Here is a 22,656-nt window from a genome sequence, read left to right as displayed (position 1 = left end):
ATTAATTCCAGGAGGAAAAGATTGGACGCTTCACGATTTTGCGTGTCATCCTTGCGCAGGGGCCATGCTAATCTTCTCTGTATCGTTCCAATTTTAGTATATGTGCTGCCGTAGCAAGCACGAACTGGGAGCCCAAACGTCTGGCATATATACCTGGGCCAGTTGCTTTTTTTCTACATCATGGTTAGTGCACACAATCCCACCTTCTCACCTCAAAAGGGCCCAAAACTGCATATAAAACCAATATGCAGTTATTTCCGAAATTCTAAGTAAATGGTATTAGTTTTAATGTCTTTCTTTAATAGTTTTAAGGTCTTTCTTTCATTTCTTGAATTCGATTTCTCAAGGTGTATTCTGGGAGATATGCAGTTTGTTGACCCTCGACACCTCAACAAGGGGTGAGTTTCTCAAAAGCTTCATAAGGATAAATACTTCCTTTCTAGTTCTTGAATCTTCCCTAATTTTCCAGAATTTCCCAAAACCCCCTAAAGGAGTATGTGAAGCCACTCATAAATGAACGTGTAACTGTTCTTTAGCTGGGTTCTTTGGCTTGTTATTATTATTATCATTATTATATGGACGTCTGAACCTTGGTTACATTGCGTGGCTTAACTTCCAATACAAGTTAATCATATTAGAAATTCAAGATTTTGTTCAGTCAAGTAACATACAACTCAATTAAATTTTATTTCCATTATACTAATACAGCTTTGTACATTAAAACGAAACACAGATGGGCTAAGGTTTTGGTGCAGAATAGGTAGGACATACAATATTGCAATGACTTGTGTTTTACAATATCTGTGGTTAGAAGTATATATGAATTTTTAGTCATTTCAAACTCGCTACGGTTATTCCAGGGTAAATAGCAAAGCACGTTTCCAAGTTGCCCTTGGATAAGAGCGTCTACTAAATGTGGTAAATGTAAATGCACCGAAAGGAAGAGTAAAACAGGGAGTACAGGAGCGTATGCTAACGCAGATCAGTCTGGTTTTGTAAACAGCATCTCGTACGTAAACAGAGTGTAAAGAGCATGAATAAGTAGCAGCCAGCGATCAGGTAGGGAGAACAGTACGGTACGAAAGATTCGAACAACAACCAGGTGAAAAAAAAGAAAAATGTAGCTTTGATTTTATAATAAATCGTTTTGCTCACAACATTTACCTGCGCGTCAGTTCGCAGCAATCGCCCAGAGTTCCTAAAAACATTGTTTTTGTAACTTCTGCAGCCGTCAACGATATATGCTTTTAACCGTCTTCGCAGCACCCTCGGTCGGCCTAATGTTGTCAGACCTGCCGCTGTAGCGCGATACTGGTTATTATAGCGATGGAGTGTTCTTTCACCTTTTAGTCTTTTTAAAGTGACTTCTCTCAAAGTGTAAGTCCACGCTGACAGTCCTGAATATCCTGCTTTCAAATTTCTCTGTGTTGAAGCATTACTACACTCTTCTGAAGCCCTTTATAATGAAAAATGATGTAGGTAAAGCGGAGCACGCAACATGTACTATGTTAGAGCGCCGCTTAGTGGTGACGTATATGAACTTCAGCTTAGCCAACCGAAAATACATAATGGAAGATTGCTAGAAAGATTTTTTGATCGTTATTGATGCCAGGAGGAAAAGATTGGACGCTTCACGATTTTGCGTGTCATCCTTGCGCAGGGGCCATGCTAATCTTCTCTGTATCGTTCCAATTTTAGTATATGTGCTGCCGTAGCAAGCACGAACTGGGAGCCCAAACGTCTGGCATATATACCTGGGCCAGTTGCTTTTTTTCTAGATCATGGTTAGTGCACACAATCCCACCTTCTTACCTCAAAAGGGCCCAAAACGGCATATAAAACCATTATGCAGTTATTTCCGAAATTCTAAGTAAATGGTATTAGTTTTAATGTCTTTCTTTATTAGTTTTGAGGGCTTTCTTTCATTTCTGTGAGGGAGAGGCTCCCTCTCTCTCCCTCTCCCTCCCTCAATCCAAGATGGCGCCGAGGATGGCAGCCACGGTGACGAGCTCCTCCGTGTGGTGTTTGTTTTTGTTTGTTAATGTTGTCTATTGTACGTCTAACTCAGCTAGTTGGAGCAGGGAACAACTACTGAGCTTCAGGAACAACATTTCCCCTGAAAACATCCCGGAATTTGTACAAGAAACTTCAGTTTGTGCGGAGATCCTCGCCACAGCCGCGCTGACCGCGCTCGGCCTCGCCAGGAGACTGTGGAGAAGCCGGCGCAGGGGCAGACGAGCCGGCGCGCTCGTGCGTCTGAGGCGGCGCGGGGCTCGCACACCTCTACCTTCATTATTCCTCTCCAACCTCCGATCTCTCAGCAACAAAACTGAGGAACTACTCCTGCTTAACCAAACTAACAAGGACTTCTCCACTGCTTCTGCGCTCTGCTTCACTGAGACCTGGCTGACCGAGCTGACCCCGGACAGCGCGCTGCACCTCCCGGGCTTCTAGCTGCACAGAGCGGACAGAGACGCGGAGCGCAGCGGCAAGAGCAGAGGAGGAGGAATCTGCTTCTACATCAACGAGCGCTGGTGTAGAGACACTACGGTACTGTTAAAATCCTGCTCCCCTCATGTGGAGTCTCTGTTCATTACCTGTAGGCCGTTCTACTCGCCCAGAGAGTTCAGCTCGTTCATCCTAGCCGGCACCTACATTGCGCCGAGCGCGTGCACGAGCGACGCGCTGAAACAGCTGGCGGAACAGATCACGAAGGTGGAGCGGGAGTTCCCGGACTCACTCCTCATCATTCTGGGGGATTTTAACAGTGTGAACCTCACGAAGGAGATGCCCAAATACAGACAACACATCGCGTGTCCAACACGAGAAGGCAACACACTGGACAAGTGCTACACCTGTATCAAGAATGCCTATCGCGCGGTCACGCGCGCAGCTGTCGGGCTCTCCGATCACAGCCTCGTTCACCTCATTCCAACCTACCGGCAGAAACTCAAAACCAACAAGCCGGTCATCACAACAGTGAAGAGGTGGACCAGTGGAGACATTGAGAAGCTGCAGGGCTGCTTCGAATCCACAGACTGGGCTGTGTTTGAGGAGGCGACAGATGGACTGGACGAATACACAGACACTGTGACGTCATACATCAGTTTCTGTGAAGACAGCTGTATCTCAACTAAATCACAGGTGAGATACAGTAACAACAAACCCTGGTTTACTGCTGAACTCAAACAGCTTCGGAGGGAAAAGGAGGAAGCATTCAGGAGTGGAGATAGAACTGTCTTTAAGGAGGCCAAATACAGACTGGAGAAAGGGATTAGAGCTGCGAAGAGCAAGTACTCAGAGCAGCTGAACAGACACATCACTGCTAACGACCCATCTTCAGCCTGGAAAGGCCTACAGCTTCTCACTGGTCACAAGGTGAGAAAGACCCCCCTCCTCCTGAACGACCGACACCTCACCAACGACCTGAATGAGTTCTACTGCAGATTTGAACTCACAAAAGACAATCGGACCGTCTACCACCCATCACCCCCCTCCACCTCCACCCCCACACTGGCCCTCTCACCTCTGCCTCCTGCTCATCTCTGCATCAACCGGCAGGATGTTCACAGGCTCTTCAGCAGACAGAAGGTGAGGAAAGCCCCCGGGCCCGACTCAGTCTCTCCATCCACCCTAAAACACTGCTGTGACCAACTAGCTCCAGTGTTTACAGACATTTTTAACAGATCACTGGAACTCTGCTCTGTTCCAGCCTGCTTCAAAACCTCCACCATCATTCCAGTTCCCAAGAAATCCACCATCACCGGACTGAATGATTACAGGCCTGTCGCCCTGACCTCTGTAGTCATGAAGGTCTTTGAACGCCTGATCCTAGCCCACCTGAAGTCCATCACAGATCCCCTGCTGGACCCCCTGCAGTTTGCGTACCGAGCAAACAGGTCTGTCGATGATGTGGTCAACCTGACCCTGCACTTTATCCTGCAACATCTCGACAGCCATGGAAACTATGCTAGGGTTTTGTTTGTGGACTTTAGCTCGGCCTTTAACACTGTTGTGCCGCAGCTTCTTCAGGCCAAGCTCTCCCAGCTGTCAGTGCCAGACTCCATGTGTCGGTGGATCGTGGATTTTCTGACAGACAGGAGACAGCAGGTGCGGCTGGGGAAGCACAATTCAGACCTCCGGACACTCAGTACTGGAGTCCCTCAGGGTTGTGTTCTTTCACCCCTTCTCTTCAGCCTCTACACTAATGATTGTGTCTCCAAAGATCCAGCTGTAAAGATCCTGAAATTTGCAGATGACTCCACTCTGGTGGGCCTCATAGCCAACGGTGATGAGTCTGCTTACAGGAAGGAAATTGAGCAGCTGGTGTCCTGGTGCAGCAACAACCACCTGCTGCTAAACACAGAAAAGACTGTAGAGATGGTGGTGGACTTCCGACGCAATCCACCCACCCTTCCCCCCCTCCACATCAACAACACTGCAGTATCAATGGTGGAGTCACTCAAGTTCCTGGGCACCACCATTTCCAGAGACTTGAAATGGGAGAAAAACACCATCTCCATCATCAAGAAAGCTCAACAAAGAATGTACTTCTTGAGACAGCTCAAGAAATTCAACCTGCCACAGACCCTGATGATCCAGTTCTACACAGCGATCATCGAGTCCATTATCACAGCCTCCATAACTATCTGGTTTGGTTCCTCCACCTCACAAGAAAGAACCAAACTCCAGCGCATCATCAGGACAGCAGAGAGGATCATAGGATGTAACCTGCCATCACTTCAGCAGATCTACTCCAGCAGGATGAGGAAGCGGGCTGGCAAGATTACATCTGACCCCTCACATCCTGGACACCTCCTCTTCCAGACACTCCCCTCGGGTAGAAGACTGCGGTCCATCAAAACCAGCACAACACGTCATGCTAACAGCTTCTTCCCCAGAGCTGTAGCGCTCCTCAATCACAGTGGTCACCTCCCACTGTAAACCTCTAAACTTACAACTGAACTGTACCAAACCGGACTGAACAGTTATTTGCACTCTGCCTATTTTGCACTATGACTATTTGCACACCTGTACAGATGTCCTTTTCTTTTCTGTAAATATATTTTTCAGCTCTTTATTACCTTTATTACCTTTAGTACTTTCTACTTTTTTTAATTTATCCCCTACCCTATTTATTGTTTAGTGTCATTTTCCTTTAGTTTAAGACTGTGTTCTGTGTTTCTTTGTTACTTGTCATGCGTGTTGCTCTCACCAAGACAAATTCCTTGTATGGGTAACATACTTGGTGAAATAAAGAGATTCTGATTCTGATTCTGATTCTGATTCTGATTTCTTGAATTCGATTTCTCAAGGTGTATTCTGGGAGATATGCAGTTTGTTGACCCTCGACACCTCAACAAGGGGTGAGTTTCTCAAAAGCTTCATAAGGATAAATACTTCCTTTCTAGTTCTTGAATCTTCCCTAATTTTCCAGAATTTCCCAAAACCCCCTAAAGGAGTATGTGAAGCCACTCACAAATGAACGTGTAACTGTTCTTTAGCTGGGTTCTTTGGCTTGTTATTATTATTATCATTATTATATGGACGTCTGAACCTTGGTTACATTGCGTGGCTTAACTTCCAATACAAGTTAATCATATTAGAAATTCAAGATTTTGTTCAGACAAGTAACATACAACTCAATTAAATTTTATTTCCATTATACTAATACAGCTTTGTACATTAAAACGAAACACAGATGGGCTAAGGTTTTGGTGCAGAATAGGTAGGACATACAATATTGCAATGACTTGTGTTTTACAATATCTGTGGTTAGAAGTATATATGAATTTTTAGTCATTTCAAACTCGTTAAGGTTATTCCAGAGTAAATAGCAAAGCACTTTTCCAAGTTGCCCTTGGATAAGAGCGTCTACTAAATGTGGTAAATGTAAATGCACCGAAAGGAAGAGTAAAACAGGGAGTACAGGAGCGTATGCTAACGCAGATCAGTCTGGTTTTGTTAACAGCATCTCGTACGTAAACAGAGTATGAAAAAGTAGCAGCCAGCGATCAGGTAGGGAGAACAGTACGGTACGAAAGATTCGAACAACAACCAGGTGAAAAAAAAGAAAAATGTAGCTTTGATTTTATAATAAATCGTTTTGCTCACAACATTTAACTGCGCGTCAGTTTGCAGCAATCGCTAAGAGTTCCTAAACACATTGTTTTTGTAACTTCTGCAGCCGTCACCGATATTTGCTTTTAACCGTCTTCGCAGCACCCTCGGTCGGCCTAGTTTTGTCAGACCTGCCGCTGTAGCGCGATACTGGTTATTATAGCGATGGAGTGTTCTTTCACCTTTTAGTCTTTTTAAAGTGACTTCTCTCAAAGTGTAAGTCCACGCTGACAGTCCTGAATATCCTGCTTTCAAATTTCTCTGTGTTGAAGCATTACTACACTCTTCTGAAGCCCTTTATAATGAAAAATGATGTAGGTAAAGCTGAGCACGCAACATGTGCTGTGTTAGAGCGCCGCTTAGTGGTGACGTATATGAACTTCAGCTCAGCCAACAGAAAATACATAATGGAAGATTGCTAGAAAGATTTTTTGATCGTTATTGATGCCAGGAGGAAAAGATTGGACGCTTCACGATTTTGCGTGTCATCCTTGCGCAGGGGCCATGCTAATCTTCTCTGTATCGTTCCAATTTTAGTATATGTGCTGCCGTAGCAAGCACGAACTGGGAGCCCAAACCCATATATACCTGGGCCAGTTGCTTTTTTTCTAGATCATGGTTAGTGCACACAATCCCACCTTCTTACCTCAAAAGGGCCCAAAACGGCATATAAAACCATTATGCAGTTATTTCCAAAATTCTAAGTAAATGGTATTAGTTTTAATGTCTTTCTTTAATAGTTTTAAGGTCTTTCTTTCATCTCTTGAATACGACCCCTCAAGGTGTATTCTGTTAGAAATGCAGTTTGTGGACCCTCGACACCTCAACAAGGGGTGAGTTTCTCAAAAGCTTCATAAGGATAAATACTTCCTTTCTAGTTCTTGAATCTTCCCTAATTTTCCAGAATTTCCCAAAACCCCCTAAAGGAGTATGTGAAGCCACTCACAAATGAACGTGTAACTGTTCTTTAGCTGGGTTCTTTGGCTTGTTATTATTATTATCATTATTATATGGACGCCTGATCCTTGGTTACATTGCGTGGCTTAACTTCCAATACAAGTTAATCATATTAGAAATTCAAGATTTTGTTCAGACAAGTAACATACAACTCAATTAAATTTTATTTCCATTATACTAATACAGCTTCGTACATTAAAACGAAACACAGATGGGCTAAGGTTTTGGTGCAGAATAGGTAGGACATACAATATTGCAATGACTTGTGTTTTACAATATCTGTGGTTAGAAGTATATATGAATTTTTAGTCATTTCAAACTCGCTAAGGTTATTCCAGAGTAAATAGCAAAGCACTTTATCAAGTTGCCAATGGATAAGAGCGTCTACTAAATGTGGTAAATGTAAATGCACCGAAAGGAAGAGTAAAACAGGGAGTACAGGAGCGTATGCTAACGCAGATCAGTCTGGTTTTGTAAACAGCATCTCGTACGTAAACAGAGTGTAAAGAGCATGAATAAGTAGCAGCCAGCGATCAGGTAGGGAGAACAGTACGGTACGAAAGATTCGAACAACAACCAGGTGAAAAAAAAGAAAAATGTAGCTTTGATTTTATAATAAATCGTTTTGCTCACAACATTTACCTGCGCGTCAGTTCGCAGCAATCGCCCAGAGTTCCTAAAAACATTGTTTTTGTAACTTCTGCAGCCGTCACCGATATATGCTTTTAACCGTCTTCGCAGCACCCTCGGTCGGCCTAGTGTTGTCAGACCTGCCGCTGTAGCGCGATACTGGTTATTATAGCGATGGGGTGTTCTTTCACCTTTTAGTCTTTTTAAAGTGACTTCTCTCAAAGTGTAAGTCCACGCTGACAGTCCTGAATATCCTGCTTTCAAATTTCTCTGTGTTGAAGCATTACTACACTCTTCTGAAGCCCTTTATAATGAAAAATGATGTAGGTAAAGCGGAGCACGCAACATGTACTATGTTAGAGCGCCGCTTAGTGGTGACGTATATGAACTTCAGCTTAGCCAACCGAAAATACATAATGGAAGATTGCTAGAAAGATTTTTTGATCGTTATTGATGCCAGGAGGAAAAGATTGGACGCTTCACGATTTTGCGTGTCATCCTTGCGCAGGGGCCATGCTAATCTTCTCTGTATCGTTCCAATTTTAGTATATGTGCTGCCGTAGCAAGCACGAACTGGGAGCCCAAACCCATATATACCTGGGCCAGTTGCTTTTTTTCTAGATCATGGTTAGTGCACACAATCCCACCTTCTTACCTCAAAAGGGCCCAAAACGGCATATAAAACCATTATGCAGTTATTTCCAAAATTCTAAGTAAATGGTATTAGTTTTAATGTCTTTCTTTAATAGTTTTAAGGTCTTTCTTTCATCTCTTGAATACGACCCCTCAAGGTGTATTCTGTTAGAAATGCAGTTTGTGGACCCTCGACACCTCAACAAGGGGTGAGTTTCTCAAAAGCTTCATAAGGATAAATACTTCCTTTCTAGTTCTTGAATCTTCCCTAATTTTCCAGAATTTCCCAAAACCCCCTAAAGGAGTATGTGAAGCCACTCACAAATGAACGTGTAACTGTTCTTTAGCTGGGTTCTTTGGCTTGTTATTATTATTATCATTATTATATGGACGCCTGATCCTTGGTTACATTGCGTGGCTTAACTTCCAATACAAGTTAATCATATTAGAAATTCAAGATTTTGTTCAGACAAGTAACATACAACTCAATTAAATTTTATTTCCATTATACTAATACAGCTTCGTACATTAAAACGAAACACAGATGGGCTAAGGTTTTGGTGCAGAATAGGTAGGACATACAATATTGCAATGACTTGTGTTTTACAATATCTGTGGTTAGAAGTATATATGAATTTTTAGTCATTTCAAACTCGCTAAGGTTATTCCAGAGTAAATAGCAAAGCACTTTATCAAGTTGCCAATGGATAAGAGCGTCTACTAAATGTGGTAAATGTAAATGCACCGAAAGGAAGAGTAAAACAGGGAGTACAGGAGCGTATGCTAACGCAGATCAGTCTGGTTTTGTAAACAGCATCTCGTACGTAAACAGAGTGTAAAGAGCATGAATAAGTAGCAGCCAGCGATCAGGTAGGGAGAACAGTACGGTACGAAAGATTCGAACAACAACCAGGTGAAAAAAATGAAAAATGTAGCTTTGATTTTATAATAAATCGTTTTGCTCACAACATTTACCTGCGCGTCAGTTCGCAGCAATCGCCCAGAGTTCCTAAAAACATTGTTTTTGTAACTTCTGCAGCCGTCACCGATATATGCTTTTAACCGTCTTCGCAGCACCCTCGGTCGGCGTAGTGTTGTCAGACCTGCCGCTGTAGCGCGATACTGGTTATTATAGCGATGGGGTGTTCTTTCACCTTTTAGTCTTTTTAAAGTGACTTCTCTCAAAGTGTAAGTCCACGCTGACAGTCCTGAATATCCTGCTTTCAAATTTCTCTGTGTTGAAGCATTACTACACTCTTCTGAAGCCCTTTATAATGAAAAATGATGTAGGTAAAGCGGAGCACGCAACATGTACTATGTTAGAGCGCCGCTTAGTGGTGACGTATATGAACTTCAGCTTAGCCAACCGAAAATACATAATGGAAGATTGCTAGAAAGATTTTTTGATCGTTATTGATGCCAGGAGGAAAAGATTGGACGCTTCACGATTTTGCGTGTCATCCTTGCGCAGGGGCCATGCTAATCTTCTCTGTATCGTTCCAATTTTAGTATATGTGCTGCCGTAGCAAGCACGAACTGAGAGCCCAAACGTCTGGCATATATACCTGGGTCAGTTGCTTTTTTTCTACATCATGGTTAGTGCACACAATCCCACCTTCTCACCTCAAAAGGGCCCAAAACTGCATATAAAACCATTATGCAGTTATTTCCGAAATTCTAAGTAAATGGTATTAGTTTTAATGTCTTTCTTTAATAGTTTTAAGGTCTTTCTTTCATTTCTTGAATTCGACCTCTCAAGGTGTATTCTGGGAGATATGCAGTTTTTGGACCCTCGACACCTCAGCAAGGGGTGAGTTTTTCAAAAGCTTCATAAGGATAAATACTTCCTTTCTAGTTCTTGAATCTTCCCTAATTTTCCAGAATTTCCCAAAACCCCCTAAAGCAGTATGTGAAGCCACTCACAAATGAACGTGTAACTGTTTTTTAGCTGGGTTCTTTGGCTTGTTATTATTATTATCATTATTATATGGACGTCTGAACCTTGGTTACATTGCGTGGCTTAACTTCCAATACAAGATAATCATATTAGAAATTCAAGATTTTGTTCAGACAAGTAACATACAACTCAATTAAATTTTATTTCCATTATACTAATACAGCTTTGTACATTAAAACGAAACACAGATGGGCTAAGGTTTTGGTGCAGAATAGGTAGGACATACAATATTGCAATGACTTGTGTTTTACAATATCTGTGGTTAGAAGTATATATGAATTTTTAGTAATTTCAAACTCGCTAAGGTTATTCCAGGGTAAATAGCAAAGCACTTTTCCAAGTTGCCCTTGGATAAGAGCGTCTACTAAATGTGGTAAATGGAAATGCACCGATAGGAAGAGTAAAACAGGTAGTACAGGAGCGTATGCTAACGCAGATCAGTCTGATTTTGTAAACAGCATCTCGTACGTAAACAGCGTGTAAATAGCATGAATAAGCAGCAGCCAGCGATCAGGTAGGGAGAACAGTACGGTACGAAAGATTCGAACAACAACCAGGTGAAAAAAAAAGAAAATTGTAGCTTTAATTTTATAATAAATCGTTTTGCTCACAACATTTAACTGCGCGTCAGTTCGCAGCAATCGCCCAGAGTTCCTAAAAACATTGTTTTTGTAACTTCTGCAGCCGTCACCGATATTTGCTTTTAACCGTCTTCGCAGCACCCTCGGTCGGCCTAGTTTTGTCAGACCTGCCGCTGTAGCGCGATACTGGTTATTATAGCGATGGAGTGTTCTTTCACCTTTTAGTCTTTTTAAAGTGACTTCTCTCAAAGTGTAAGTCCACGCTGACAGTCCTGAATATCCTGCTTTCAAATTTCTCTGTTTTGAAGCATTACTATACTCTTCTGAAGCCCTTTATAATGAAAAATGATGTAGGTAAAGCGGAGCACGCAACATGTGCTGTGTTAGAGCGCCGCTTAGTGGTGACGTATATGAACTTCAGATCAGCCAACCGAAAATACATAATGGAAGATTGCTAGAAAGATTTTTTGATCGTTATTGATGCCAGGAGGAAAAGATTGGACGCTTCACGATTTTGCGTGTCATCCTTGCGCAGGGGCCATGCTAATCTTCTCTGTATCGTTCCAATTTTAGTATATGTGCTGCCGTAGCAAGCACGAACTGGGAGCCCAAACGTCTGGCATATATATCTGGGCCAGTTGCTTTTTTTCTAGATCATGGTTAGTGCACACAATCCCACCTTCTTACCTCAAAAGGGCCCCAAACTGCATATAAAACCATTATGCAGTTATTTCCGAAATTCTAAGTAAATGGTATTAGTTTTAATGTCTTTCTTTATTAGTTTAAAGGTCTTTCTTTAATCTCTTGAATACGACCTCTCAAGGTGTATTCTGGGAGATATGCAGTTTGTGGACCCTCGACACCTCAATTAAATTTTATTTCCATTATACTACTACAGCTTTGTACATTAAAACGAAACACAGATGGGCTAAGGTTTTGGTGCAGAATAGGTAGGACATACAATATTGCAATGACTTGTGTTTTACAATATCTGTGGTTAGAAGTATATATGAATTTTTAGTCATTTCAAACTCGCTAAGGTTATTCCAGAGTAAATAGCAAAGCACTTTTCCAAGTTGCCCTTGGATAAGAGCGTCTACTAAATTTGGTAAATGTAAATGCACCGAAAGGAAGAGTAAAACAGGGAGTACAGGAGCGTATGCTAACGCAGATCAGTCTGGTTTTGTAAACAGCATCTCGTACGTAAACAGCGTGTAAATAGCATGAATAAGTAGCAGCCAGCGATGAGGTAGGGAGAACAGTACGGTACGAAAGATTCGAACAACAACCAGGTGAAAAAAAAGAAAATTGTAGCTTTAATTTGATAATAAATCGTTTTGCTCACAAAATTTAACTGCGCGTCAGTTTGCAGCAATCGCCCAGAGTTCCTAAAAACATTGTTTTTGTAACTTCTGCAGCCGTCACCGATATTTCCTTTTAACCGTCTTCGCAGCACCCTGGGTCGGCCTAGTTTTGTCAGACCTGCCGCTGTAGCGCGATACTGGTTATTATAGCGATGGAGTGTTCTTTCACCTTTTTAGTCTTTTTAAAGTGACTTCTCTCAAAGTGTAAGTCCACGCTGACAGTCCTGAATATCCTGCTTTCAAATTTCTCTGTGTTGAAGCATTACTACACTCTTCTGAAGCCCTTTATAATGAAAACTGATGTAGGTAAAGCGGAGCACGCAACATGTGCTGTGTTAGAGCGCCGCTTAGTGGTGACGTATATGAACTTCAGCTCAGCCAACCGAAAATACATAATGGAAGATTGCTAGAAAGATTTTTTGATCGTTATTGATGCCAGGAGGAAAAGATTGGACGCTTCACGATTTTGCGTGTCATCCTTGCGCAGGGGCCATGCTAATCTTCTCTGTATCGTTCCAATTTTAGTATATGTGCTGCCGTAGCAAGCACGAACTGGGAGCCCAAACGTCTGGCATATATACCTGGGCCAGTTGCTTTTTTTCTAGATCATGGTTAGTGCACACAATCCCACCATTCTTACCTCAAAAGGGCCCAAAACTGCTTATAAAACCATTATGCAGTTATTTCCGAAATTCTAAGTAAATGGTATTAGTTTTAATGTTTTTCTTTAATAGTTTTAAGGTCTTTCTTTCATCTCTTGAATACGACCTCTCAAGGTGTATTCTGGGAGATTTGTGGACCCTCGACACCTCAACAAGGGGTGAGTTTCTCAAAAGCTTCATAAGGATAAATACTTCCTTTCTAGTTCTTGAATCTTCCCTAATTTTCCAGAATTTCCCAAAACCCCCTAAAGGAGTATGTGAAGCCACTCACAAATGAATGTGTAACTGTTCTTTAGCTGGGTTCTTTGGCTTGTTATTATTATTATCATTACTATATGGACGTCTGAACCTTGGTTACATTGCGTGGCTTAACTTCCAATAAAAGTTAATCATATTAGAAATTCAAGATTTTGTTCAGACAAGTAACATACAACTCAATTAAATTTTATTTCCATTATACTAATACAGCTTTGTACATTAAAACGAAACACAGATGGGCTAAGGTTTTGGTGCAGAATAGGTAGGACATACAATATTGCAATTACTTGTGTTTTACAATATCTGTGGTTAGAAGTATATATGAATTTTAAGTCATTTCAAACTTGCTGAGGTTATTCCAGAGTAAATAGCAAAGCACTTTTCCAAGTTGCCCTTGGATAAGAGCGCTACTAAATGTGGTAAATGTAAATGCACCGAAAGGAAGAGTAAAACAGGGAGTACAGGAGAGTATGCTAACGCAGATCAGTCTGGTTTTGTACACAGCATCTTGTACGTAAACAGAGTGTAAAGAGCATGAATAAGTAGCAGCCAGCGATCAGGTAGGGAGAACAGTACGGTACGAAAGATTCGAACAACAACCAGGTGAAAAAAAAAGAAAAATGTAGCTTTAATTTGATAATAAATCGTTTTGCTCACAACATTTAACTGCGCGTCAGTTTGCAGCAATCGCCCAGAGTTCCTAAACACATTGTTTTTGTAACTTCTGCAGCCGCCACCGATATTTGCTTTTAACCGTCTTCGCAGCACCCTCGGTCGGTCTAGTGTTGTCAGTCCTGCCGCTGTAGCGCAATATTAGTTAATATAGCGATGGAGTGTTCTTTTACGTTTTAATCTTTTTAAGGTGAATTCTCTCAAAGTGTAAGTCCACGCTGACAGTCCTGAATATCCTGCTTTCAAATTTCTCTGTGTTGAAGCATTACTACACTCTTCTGAAGCCCTTTATAATGAAAAATGATGTAGGTAAAGCGGAGCACGTAACATGTGCTGTGTTAGAGCGCCGCTTAGTGGTGACGTATATGAACTTCAGCTCAGCCAACCGAAAATACATAATGGAAGATTGCTAGAAATTTTTTTTGATCGTTATTGATACCAGGAGGAAAAGATTGGACGCTTCACGATTTTGCGTGTCATCCTTGCGCAGGGGCCATGCTAATCTTCTCTGTATCGTTCCAATTTTAGTATATGTGCTGCCGTAGCAAGCACGAACTGGGAGCCCAAACGTCTGGCATATATACCTGGGCCAGTTGCTTTTTTTCTACATCATGGTTAGTGCACACAATCCCACCTTCTCACCTCAAAAGGGCCCAAAACTGCATATAAAACCATTATGCAGTTATTTCCGAAATTCTAAGTAAATGGTATTAGTTTTAATGTCTTTCTTTAATAGTTTTAAGGTCTTTCTTTCATTTCTTGAATTCGACCTCTCAAGGTGTATTCTGGGAGATATGCAGTTTTTGGACCCTCGACACCTCAGCAAGGGGTGAGTTTTTCAAAAGCTTCATAAGGATAAATACTTCCTTTCTAGTTCTTGAATCTTCCCTAATTTTCCAGAATTTCCCAAAACGTGTAACTGTTCTTTAGCTGGGTTCTTTGGCTTGTTATTATTATTATCATTATTATATGGACGTCTGAACCTTGGTTACATTGCGTGGCTTAACTTCCAATACAAGTTAATCATATTAGAAATTCAAGATTTTGTTCAGACAAGTAACATACAACTCAATTAAATTTTATTTCCATTATACTAATACAGCTTTGTACATTAAAACGAAACACAGATGGGCTAAGGTTTTGGTGCAGAATAGGTAGGACATACAATATTGCAATGACTTGTGTTTTACAATATCTGTGGTTAGAAGTATATATGAATTTTTAGTCATTTCAAACTCGCTAAGGTTATTCCAGAGTAAATAGCAAAGCACTTTTCCAAGTTGCCCTTGGATAAGAGCGTCTACTAAATGTGGTAAATGTAAATGCACCGATAGGAAGAGTAAAACAGGGAGTACAGGAGCGTATGCTAACGCAGATCAGTCTGGTTTTGTAAACAGCATCTCGTACGTAAACAGAGTGTAAAGAGCATGAATAAGTAGCAGCCAGCGATCAGGTAGGGAGAACAGTACGGTACGAAAGATTCGAACAACAACCAGGTGAAAAAAAAGAAAAATGTAGCTTTGATTTTATAATAAATCGTTTTGCTCACAACATTTACCTGCGCGTCAGTTCGCAGCAATCGCCCAGAGTTCCTAAAAACATTGTTTTTGTAACTTCTGCAGCCGTCACAGATATATGCTTTTAACCGTCTTCGCAGCACCCTCGGTCGGCCTAGTTTTGTCAGACCTGCCGCTGTAGCGCGATACTGGTTATTATAGCGATGGAGTGTTCTTTCACCTTTTAGTCTTTTTAAAGTGACTTCTCTCAAAGTGTAAGTGCACGCTGACAGTCCTGAATATCCTGCTTTCAAATTTCTCTGTGTTGAAGCATTACTACACTCTTCTGAAGCCCTTTATAATGAAAACTGATGTAGGTAAAGCGGAGCACGCAACATGTGCTGTGTTAGAGCGCCGCTTAGTGGTGACGTATATGAACTTCAGCTCAGCCAACCGAAAATACATAATGGAAGATTGCTAGAAAGATTTTTTGATCGTTATTGATGCCAGGAGGAAAAGATTGGACGCTTCACGATTTTGCGTGTCATCCTTGCGCAGGGGCCATGCTAATCTTCTCTGTATCGTTCCAATTTTAGTATATGTGCTGCCGTAGCAAGCACTAATTGGGAGCCCAAACGTCTGGCATATATACCTGGGCCAGTTGCTTTTTTTCTAGATCATGGTTAGTGCACACAATCCCACCTTCTTACCTCAAAAGGGCCCAAAACGGCATATAAAACCATTATGCAGTTATTTCCGAAATTCTAAGTAAATGGTATTAGTTTTAATGTCTTTCTTTATTAGTTTTGAGGACTTTCTTTCATTTCTTGAATTCGACCTCTCAAGGTGTATTCTGGGAGATATGCAGTTTGTGGACCCTCGACACCTCAACAAGGGGTGAGTTTCTCAAAAGCTTCATAAGGATAAATACTTCCTTTCTAGTTCTTGAATCTTCCCTAATTTTCCAGAATTTCCCAAAACCCCCTAAAGGAGTATGTGAAGCCACTCACAAATGAACGTGTAACTGTTCTTTAGCTGGGTTCTTTGGCTTGTTATTATTATTATCATTATTATATGCACGTCTGAACCTTGGTTACATTGCGTGGCTCAACTTCCAATACAAGTTAATCATATTAGAAATTCAAGATTTTGTTCAGACAAGTAACATACAACTCAATTAAATTTTATTTCCATTATACTAATACAGCTTTGTACATTAAAACGAAACACAGATGGGCTAAGGTTTTGGTGCAGAATAGGTAGGACATACAATATTGCAATGACTTGTGTTTTACAATATCTGTGGTTAGAAGTATATATGAATTTTTAGTCATTTCAAACTCGCTAAGGTTATTCCAGAGTAAATAGCAAAGCACCTTTTCAAGTTGCCCTTGGATAAGAGCGTCTACTAAATGTGGTAAATGTAAATGCACCGAAAGGAAGAGTAAAACAGGGAGTACAGGAGCGTATGCTAACGCAGATCAGTCTGGTTTTGTAAACAGCATCTCGTACGTAAACAGAGTGTAAAGAGCATGAATAAGTAGCGGTCAGCGATCAGGTAGGGAGAACAGTACGGTACGAAAGATTCGAACAACAACCAGGTGAAAAAAAAGAAAAATGTAGCTTTAATTTGATAATAAATCGTTTTGCTCACGACATTTAACTGCGCGTCAGTTTGCAGCAATCGCCCAGAGTTCCTAAAAACATTGTTTTTGTAACTTCTGCAGCCGTCACCGATATTTGCTTTTAACCGTCTTCGCAGCACCCTCGGTCGGTCTAGTGTTGTCAGACCTGCCGCTGTAGCGCGATACTAGTTATTATAGCGATGGAGTGTTCTTTTACCTTTTAGTCTTTTTAAAGTGACTTCTCTCAAAGTGTAAGTCCACGCTGATAGTCCTGAATATCCTGCTTTCAAATTTCTCTGTTTTGAAGCATTACTATACTCTTCTGAAGCCCTTTATAATGAAATATGATGTAGGTAAAGCGGAGCACGCAACATGTGCAGTGTTAGAGCGCCGCTTAGTGGTGACGTATATGAACTTCAGCTCAGCCAACCGAAAATACATAATGGAAGATTGCTAGAAAGATTTTTTGATCGTTATTGATGCCAGGAGGAAAAGATTGGACGCTTCACGATTTTGCGTGTCATCCTTGCGCAGGGGCCATGCTAATCTTCTCTGTATCGTTCCAATTTTAGTATATGTGCTGCCGTAGCAAGCACGAACTGGGAGCCCAAACGTCTGGCATATATACCTGGGCCAGTTGCTTTTTTCTAGATCATGGTTAGTGCACACAATCCCACCTTCTTACCTCAAAAGGGCCCAAAACGGCATATAAAACCATTATGCAGTTATTTCCGAAATTATAAGTAAATGGTATTAGTTTTAATGTCTTTCTTTAATAGTTTTAAGGTCTTTCTTTCATTTCTTGAATTCGACCTCTCAAGGTGTATTCTGGGAGATATGCAGTTTTTGGACCCTCGACACCTCAACAAGGGGTGAGTTTTTTAAAAGCTTCATAAGGATAAATACTTCCTTTCTAGTTCTTGAATCTTCCCTAATTTTCCAGAATTTCCCAAAACCCCCTAAAGGAGTATGTGAAGCCACTCACAAATGAACGTGTAACTGTTCTTTAGCTGGGTTCTTTGGCTTGTTATTATTATTATCATTATTATATGGACGCCTGAACCTTGGTTACATTGCGTGGCTTAACTTCCAATACAAGTTAATCATATTAGAAATTCAAGATTTTGTTCAGACAAGTAACATACAACTCAATTAAATTTTATTTCCATTATACTAATACAGCTTCGTACATTAAAACGAAACACAGATGGGCTAAGGTTTTGGTGCAGAATAGGTAGGACATACAATATTGCAATGACTTGTGTTTTACAATATCTGTGGTTAGAAGTATATATGAATTTTTAGTCATTTCAAACTCGCTAAGGTTATTCCAGAGTAAATAGCAAAGCACTTTTTCAAGTTGCCCTTGGATAAGAGCGTCTACTAAATGTGGTAAATGTAAATGCACCGAAAGGAAGAGTAAAACAGGGAGTACAGGAGCGTATGCTAACGCAGATCAGTCTGGTTTTGTAAACAGCATCTCGTACGTAAACAGAGTGTAAAGAGCATGAATAAGTAGCAGCCAGCGATCAGGTAGGGAGAACAGTACGGTACGAAAGATTCGAACAACAACCAGGTGAAAAAAAAGAAAAATGTAGCTTTGATTTTATAATAAATCGTTTTGCTCACAACATTTACCTGCGCGTCAGTTCGCAGCAATCGCCCAGAGTTCCTAAAAACATTGTTTTTGTAACTTCTGCAGCCGTCACCGATATTTGCTTTTAACCGTCTTCGCAGCACCCTCGGTCGGTCTAGTGTTGTCAGACCTGCCGCTGTAGCGCGATACTAGTTATTATAGCGATGGAGTGTTCTTTTACCTTTTAGTCTTTTTAAAGTGACTTCTCTCAAAGTGTAAGTCCACGCTGATAGTCCTGAATATCCTGCTTTCAAATTTCTCTGTTTTGAAGCATTACTATACTCTTCTGAAGCCCTTTATAATGAAATATGATGTAGGTAAAGCGGAGCACGCAACATGTGCTGTGTTAGAGCGCCGCTTAGTGGTGACGTATATGAACTTCAGCTCAGCCAACCGAAAATACATAATGGAAGATTGCTAGAAAGATTTTTTGATCGTTATTGATGCCAGGAGGAAAAGATTGGACGCTTCACGATTTTGCGTGTCATCCTTGCGCAGGGGCCATGCTAATCTTCTCTGTATCGTTCCAATTTTAGTATATGTGCTGCCGTAGCAAGCACGAACTGGGAGCCCAAACGTCTGGCATATATACCTGGGCCAGTTGCTTTTTTCTAGATCATGGTTAGTGCACACAATCCCACCTTCTTACCTCAAAAGGGCCCAAAACGGCATATAAAACCATTATGCAGTTATTTCCGAAATTATAAGTAAATGGTATTAGTTTTAATGTCTTTCTTTAATAGTTTTAAGGTCTTTCTTTCATTTCTTGAATTCGACCTCTCAAGGTGTATTCTGGGAGATATGCAGTTTTTGGACCCTCGACACCTCAACAAGGGGTGAGTTTTTTAAAAGCTTCATAAGGATAAATACTTCCTTTCTAGTTCTTGAATCTTCCCTAATTTTCCAGAATTTCCCAAAACCCCCTAAAGGAGTATGTGAAGCCACTCACAAATGAACGTGTAACTGTTCTTTAGCTGGGTTCTTTGGCTTGTTATTATTATTATCATTATTATATGGACGCCTGAACCTTGGTTACATTGCGTGGCTTAACTTCCAATACAAGTTAATCATATTAGAAATTCAAGATTTTGTTCAGACAAGTAACATACAACTCAATTAAATTTTATTTCCATTATACTAATACAGCTTCGTACATTAAAACGAAACACAGATGGGCTAAGGTTTTGGTGCAGAATAGGTAGGACATACAATATTGCAATGACTTGTGTTTTACAATATCTGTGGTTAGAAGTATATATGAATTTTTAGTCATTTCAAACTCGCTAAGGTTATTCCAGAGTAAATAGCAAAGCACTTTTTCAAGTTGCCCTTGGATAAGAGCGTCTACTAAATGTGGTAAATGTAAATGCACCGAAAGGAAGAGTAAAACAGGGAGTACAGGAGCGTATGCTAACGCAGATCAGTCTGGTTTTGTAAACAGCATCTCGTACGTAAACAGAGTGTAAAGAGCATGAATAAGTAGCAGCCAGCGATCAGGTAGGGAGAACAGTACGGTACGAAAGATTCGAACAACAACCAGGTGAAAAAAAAGAAAAATGTAGCTTTGATTTTATAATAAATCGTTTTGCTCACAACATTTACCTGCGCGTCAGTTCGCAGCAATCGCCCAGAGTTCCTAAAAACATTGTTTTTGTAACTTCTGCAGCCGTCACCGATATATGCTTTTAACCGTCTTCGCAGCACCCTCGGTCGGCCTAGTGTTGTCAGACCTGCCGCTGTAGCGCGATACTGGTTATTATAGTGATGGAGTGTTCTTTCACCTTTTAGTCTTTTTAAAGTGACTTCTCTCAAAGTGTAAGTCCACGCTGACAGTCCTGAATATCCTGCTTTCAAATTTCTCTGTGTTGAAGCATTACTACACTCTTCTGAAGCCCTTTATAATGAAAAATGATGTAGGTAAAGCGGAGCACGCAACATGTACTATGTTAGAGCGCCGCTTAGTGGTGACGTATATGAACTTCAGCTTAGCCAACCGAAAATACATAATGGAAGATTGCTAGAAAGATTTTTTGATCGTTATTGATGCCAGGAGGAAAAGATTGGACGCTTCACGATTTTGCGTGTCATCCTTGCGCAGGGGCCATGCTAATCTTCTCTGTATCGTTCCAATTTTAGTATATGTGCTGCCGTAGCAAGCACGAACTGGGAGCCCAAACGTCTGGCATATATACCTGGGCCAGTTGCTTTTTTTCTACATCATGGTTAGTGCACACAATCCCACCTTCTTACCTCAAAAGGGCCCAAAACGGCATATAAAACCATTATGCAGTTATTTCCGAAATTCTAAGTAAATGTTATTAGTTTTAATGTCTTTCTTTAATAGTTTTAAGGTCTTTCTTTCATTTCTTGAATTCGACCTCTCAAGGTGTATTCTGGGAGATATGCAGTTTTTGGACCCTCGACACCTCAACAAGGGGTGAGTTTTTCAAAAGCTTCATAAGGATAAATACTTCCTTTCTAGTTCTTGAATCTTCCCTAATTTTCCAGAATTTCCCAAAACCCCCTAAAGGAGTATGTGAAGCCACTCACAAATGAACGTGTAACTGTTCTTTAGCTGGGTTCTTTGGCTTGTTATTATTATTATCATTATTATATGGACGCCTGATCCTTGGTTACATTGCGTGGCTTAACTTCCAATACAAGTTAATCATATTAGAAATTCAAGATTTTGTTCAGACAAGTAACATACAACTCAATTAAATTTTATTTCCATTATACTAATACAGCTTCGTACATTAAAACGAAACACAGATGGGCTAAGGTTTTGGTGCAGAATAGGTAGGACATACAATATTGCAATGACTTGTGTTTTACAATATCTGTGGTTAGAAGTATATATGAATTTTTAGTCATTTCAAACTCGCTAAGGTTATTCCAGAGTAAATAGCAAAGCACTTTATCAAGTTGCCAATGGATAAGAGCGTCTACTAAATGTGGTAAATGTAAATGCACCGAAAGGAAGAGTAAAACAGGGAGTACAGGAGCGTATGCTAACGCAGATCAGTCTGGTTTTGTAAACAGCATCTCGTACGTAAACAGAGTGTAAAGAGCATGAATAAGTAGCAGCCAGCGATCAGGTAGGGAGAACAGTACGGTACGAAAGATTCGAACAACAACCAGGTGAAAAAAATGAAAAATGTAGCTTTGATTTTATAATAAATCGTTTTGCTCACAACATTTACCTGCGCGTCAGTTCGCAGCAATCGCCCAGAGTTCCTAAAAACATTGTTTTTGTAACTTCTGCAGCCGTCACCGATATATGCTTTTAACCGTCTTCGCAGCACCCTCGGTCGGCCTAGTGTTGTCAGACCTGCCGCTGTAGCGCGATACTGGTTATTATAGCGATGGGGTGTTCTTTCACCTTTTAGTCTTTTTAAAGTGACTTCTCTCAAAGTGTAAGTCCACGCTGACAGTCCTGAATATCCTGCTTTCAAATTTCTCTGTGTTGAAGCATTACTACACTCTTCTGAAGCCCTTTATAATGAAAAATGATGTAGGTAAAGCGGAGCACGCAACATGTACTATGTTAGAGCGCCGCTTAGTGGTGATGTATATGAACTTCAGCTTAGCCAACCGAAAATACATAATGGAAGATTGCTAGAAAGATTTTTTGATCGTTATTGATGCCAGGAGGAAAAGATTGGACGCTTCACGATTTTGCGTGTCATCCTTGCGCAGGGGCCATGCTAATCTTCTCTGTATCGTTCCAATTTTAGTATATGTGCTGCCGTAGCAAGCACGAACTGAGAGCGCAAACGTCTGGCATATATACCTGGGTCAGTTGCTTTTTTTCTACATCATGGTTAGTGCACACAATCCCACCTTCTCACCTCAAAAGGGCCCAAAACTGCATATAAAACCATTATGCAGTTATTTCCGAAATTCTAAGTAAATGGTATTAGTTTTAATGTCTTTCTTTAATAGTTTTAAGGTCTTTCTTTCATTTCTTGAATTCGACCTCTCAAGGTGTATTCTGGGAGATATGCAGTTTTTGGACCCTCGACACCTCAGCAAGGGGTGAGTTTTTCAAAAGCTTCATAAGGA

General features: G+C 40.8%; 13 non-coding genes across 13 annotated transcripts; all 13 read right to left on the bottom strand.

Annotated features, from left to right (window-relative positions):
* Positions 1-14: 14 nt before the first annotated feature.
* LOC140547227 (U6 spliceosomal RNA) lies at positions 15-121 on the bottom strand. The gene has a single exon (XR_011978407.1). It is a non-coding gene; the product is annotated as a U6 spliceosomal RNA (small nuclear RNA).
* Positions 122-1,615: 1,494 nt separating this feature from the next.
* LOC140547226 (U6 spliceosomal RNA) lies at positions 1,616-1,722 on the bottom strand. The gene has a single exon (XR_011978406.1). It is a non-coding gene; the product is annotated as a U6 spliceosomal RNA (small nuclear RNA).
* Positions 1,723-6,574: 4,852 nt separating this feature from the next.
* On the bottom strand, positions 6,575-6,681 carry LOC140547225 (U6 spliceosomal RNA). The gene has a single exon (XR_011978405.1). It is a non-coding gene; the product is annotated as a U6 spliceosomal RNA (small nuclear RNA).
* A 1,489-nt stretch (positions 6,682-8,170) lies between these two features.
* On the bottom strand, positions 8,171-8,277 carry LOC140547224 (U6 spliceosomal RNA). The gene has a single exon (XR_011978404.1). It is a non-coding gene; the product is annotated as a U6 spliceosomal RNA (small nuclear RNA).
* Positions 8,278-9,766: 1,489 nt separating this feature from the next.
* LOC140547223 (U6 spliceosomal RNA) lies at positions 9,767-9,873 on the bottom strand. The gene has a single exon (XR_011978403.1). It is a non-coding gene; the product is annotated as a U6 spliceosomal RNA (small nuclear RNA).
* Positions 9,874-11,368: 1,495 nt separating this feature from the next.
* Positions 11,369-11,475, bottom strand: LOC140547222 (U6 spliceosomal RNA). The gene has a single exon (XR_011978402.1). It is a non-coding gene; the product is annotated as a U6 spliceosomal RNA (small nuclear RNA).
* A 1,209-nt stretch (positions 11,476-12,684) lies between these two features.
* LOC140547221 (U6 spliceosomal RNA) lies at positions 12,685-12,791 on the bottom strand. The gene has a single exon (XR_011978401.1). It is a non-coding gene; the product is annotated as a U6 spliceosomal RNA (small nuclear RNA).
* Positions 12,792-14,279: 1,488 nt separating this feature from the next.
* On the bottom strand, positions 14,280-14,386 carry LOC140547220 (U6 spliceosomal RNA). The gene has a single exon (XR_011978400.1). It is a non-coding gene; the product is annotated as a U6 spliceosomal RNA (small nuclear RNA).
* A 1,457-nt stretch (positions 14,387-15,843) lies between these two features.
* LOC140547321 (U6 spliceosomal RNA) lies at positions 15,844-15,950 on the bottom strand. The gene has a single exon (XR_011978496.1). It is a non-coding gene; the product is annotated as a U6 spliceosomal RNA (small nuclear RNA).
* Positions 15,951-17,444: 1,494 nt separating this feature from the next.
* On the bottom strand, positions 17,445-17,551 carry LOC140547320 (U6 spliceosomal RNA). Its single transcript, XR_011978495.1, has one exon. It is a non-coding gene; the product is annotated as a U6 spliceosomal RNA (small nuclear RNA).
* Positions 17,552-19,044: 1,493 nt separating this feature from the next.
* On the bottom strand, positions 19,045-19,151 carry LOC140547319 (U6 spliceosomal RNA). The gene has a single exon (XR_011978494.1). It is a non-coding gene; the product is annotated as a U6 spliceosomal RNA (small nuclear RNA).
* Positions 19,152-20,644: 1,493 nt separating this feature from the next.
* LOC140547317 (U6 spliceosomal RNA) lies at positions 20,645-20,751 on the bottom strand. Its single transcript, XR_011978493.1, has one exon. It is a non-coding gene; the product is annotated as a U6 spliceosomal RNA (small nuclear RNA).
* A 1,494-nt stretch (positions 20,752-22,245) lies between these two features.
* LOC140547316 (U6 spliceosomal RNA) lies at positions 22,246-22,352 on the bottom strand. The gene has a single exon (XR_011978492.1). It is a non-coding gene; the product is annotated as a U6 spliceosomal RNA (small nuclear RNA).
* Between the last annotated feature and the right edge of the window lie 304 nt (positions 22,353-22,656).

The sequence above is a fragment of the Salminus brasiliensis genome, chromosome 24 (assembly GCF_030463535.1).
Source record: "Salminus brasiliensis chromosome 24, fSalBra1.hap2, whole genome shotgun sequence".
In the NCBI taxonomy this organism is placed as follows: Eukaryota; Metazoa; Chordata; class Actinopteri; order Characiformes; family Bryconidae; genus Salminus; species Salminus brasiliensis.
This window is presented reverse-complemented; position numbering and strand designations above follow the sequence as displayed.